The following is a 2,992-nucleotide window of genomic DNA, read 5'->3' on the forward strand; positions in this document are numbered from 1 at the left end:
TGTAAGTAGAACAGGGAATGAAAAATCATCCGTTATCTAAAGTTTTAAGAAGTCCACATTATAGATGTTTCTTAACATTTTGTAATTCTCTGATTTTATAAGGGTAATGTGTGCTAAATGTATTCAGCTTGGAACATAAAGAAAAGATTAAAAAAAAAAACCCAGCAACTAAGCATCATTCAATCTCACTCAGAGATAGCCAGTGCTAATTTCTTTTTTTTCCTTCTTTGCAGACACCTCGTTTTAAATATTTAGACACTTAATATCATAGAGAGTTTTGTATCATAATTTTCCACTTAACCTTAATTGAGTTTTGACTGGGGAATTTTTTGGAGCGAAGAACGTTCGCTGGGGGAGCCCAAGCAAGTTGGGAAAGCCATGTAGTCTTTTCTGCCTCTGCAGGTCTTTAAGGATGTTAATAAATTCTGTCCTGTAATCAGTTGTTAATGACTTCCACAAGTTTTCTTTGTTGGCGTGCTTGGTTAGAGGGTAAAACAATCCGGCTTGGTGCCTTATTCATTGACTAGCTGTGGGTATGAACCAGCCAGCAATCTGCTCCAAGTGCTTCTTGCACTCACACTTGAGTCACCAGACCCTCCAGTTCAGAAAACACCATCATTAAACGGCAGGGGCTAGAAATTTCCAACTGTCTCCTTTGTGTGCAGAGATCTGATTTGGTCTACGAGGGCTTCCAGAGTGGACTTCGAGAGTCATCTTCTTTTTCCAATGAAACAAATTTACATAATCATGTTACATTTATTATATGGACTTTCCCTCTGCCAGGGAAATGACTTCACGTGCTGTTTACTTCAGTCCCCGGGATGGATCCCTGATTTGGTAATTTGGTAATTTTTTAGGGTCTGTTCTTGCTACAGGCGATCTGTTAGAAATATTGCTAAAAATGTTTGCTTCCACTTGGGTAACCTGAAATGACACTCGGTACTTTACTAATGTTGACCTTTATAAAATCAGTTTCTCATCCTCAGAGGAATTTTTTTTAAAGATGTTTCCTGCACAATTATTACCTCCTTTGATCTTGCCCTACATTTGGTCTTTCAGATAAGAGAGCCCAATAACTCCTCAGCTGTAACTTCAGCAACACAGATAACGATCGCACATGGTGTGACATGCAGGTCATTATTGTGAATAATAATTCACAGTTGTGAATAACCAACCGTGGTCCTGCATGAAATGTTTCACAGCTCATATCTCAACGGCTCACTGAGTTAATATAACACGTAGGACTATCTTTATGTCCAGGAGGAAGAAAACAACTCTTTATAAAATGCGTATGGTATTTAAATGAAACATGGTAAGGGATCTTAGAAGAAGAAAATGTTACAGTGAAGTAAATCCCCATATGTAGCTTAGTTGTTTCATTTTATTCTATCCAATAAAGGGGCCTCCTTTCTTTGATGTGTCTAGTAATTCTCATTATTGCCTTCTGGATAAACTAGATGAATAGGTGGGAGCAATATGAACTCTCACGTTCACCATTAACTATGCTCCCTCATCTTTCTTTAGCCGTTTTACAATGTACCATCGAGTTATTTCCAGGGCATAAAGACCTCTTTGGAATGTAATCGAAAACAAAAGATGGGTTCAAGATCTGATCACACACTTAAGGACAATCTTCCTACAGTTTTCAGTTCACCAAATAAAGAGTTGGCAGGCTGGAGGCTGGAAGAGCGGTTTCCTAATTTTGAGTCTTTGGCAAGCTGGAATTCCACCTGCTAAAATGCAACAGTGTGGAGATTGTTATCCAGCAGGGACATTTGTGACTTTCTGTTTGGTGCTCAATAAAGCAGATTGTATTACGGTGCTGGAAAAATTTAACTTGCTGCTCATTTGAGTATTAATCTATCAAAATATTTCCTGGACTTATTTTACCCACTAACAAGAGAGCTATTATACATCTACCATCAGAAAGTTCTTAGTTCGTACTGATATTTTTAATTCCTTAATTGAGTGGTTTTACTTCCTAGCTTAATGTAGACATTATTTTCTGATTATTAGCGAACTAAGAGGAGGTTAATTTGTAAGTTGAATTGGATTTTTGTTACAATCTGAAAAGCCTTTTTGTAACCCAAGGATATTTTTCCCCTGGACTCCGATACTCCCTACCGCACTCCCCCTGCTCCTTTCTGCCCTGAAATGAGACCCCACTATGTCCTTAGTTTTCACTTCTCTTCAGCAAAGTGGCTCCTCTGTCAGATAGTATATACTCACTTTTTAGGGCCAAGTGGTGCCCAAACATTTTAGGGGAGATGCCGATGTTAATATGATAGCAAAGGGGGAAAAATGATAAGAACATAAAGTTTTCTGGCGTAGATACCAGGATAAAAGTCGGGTCGTTTTACAACACAAATTTCAACTCTAGTTCAAAAGCACTTGTATATTACTTTTTTCTGAAGAATCATTTGAGATGATAAAATATATAGTTAAGTTTTTTTTTCTAACTTAGCATAAAAATTCAGAGAAAAGCTTACAAAAAATTTTTTTTTCCTGAATCATGTCTGGGGTTGTATTTTTTGTTGTTGTTTTTGCACATAGGGTTTGTGTATATGCATGAACAATTAAAAACAACATTTTAATTGAAGAAATTGCCACAGTGAATAAGACTTTGCGCAAGCAAAACAGATGGTTATTTACTAGTTATCAGGTAAATCTGAAGCATTAAAAAATAACACAATGGTTGATCTCAGTAACAAATTCCAATTCCTTCAATAATAATTTTAAAAATATGAAGCTAAGACTATGCTTCCTCTAGGTGGATCTAATTTAAAGTGTCTAGGCACTGGGCATGACCACATCAGCAGCCTGAACCTACCTTGGCAAGGTAAAAAAAAAATCTATATTTAATTATGACCTTTTCCTAAGCCCCTTCTTTGCAACTGACCAAGTGGACTGTTTGCTTCGCTGAGCTGTCAGCGTGGAGAGGTGAAAAGAGCAAGAGTTTTCAGATCAAAAGACCCCACTTCTGAATCTTATT

Source organism: Vicugna pacos, chromosome 31 (genome assembly GCF_048564905.1).
Source record: "Vicugna pacos chromosome 31, VicPac4, whole genome shotgun sequence".
In the NCBI taxonomy this organism is placed as follows: domain Eukaryota; kingdom Metazoa; phylum Chordata; class Mammalia; order Artiodactyla; family Camelidae; genus Vicugna; species Vicugna pacos.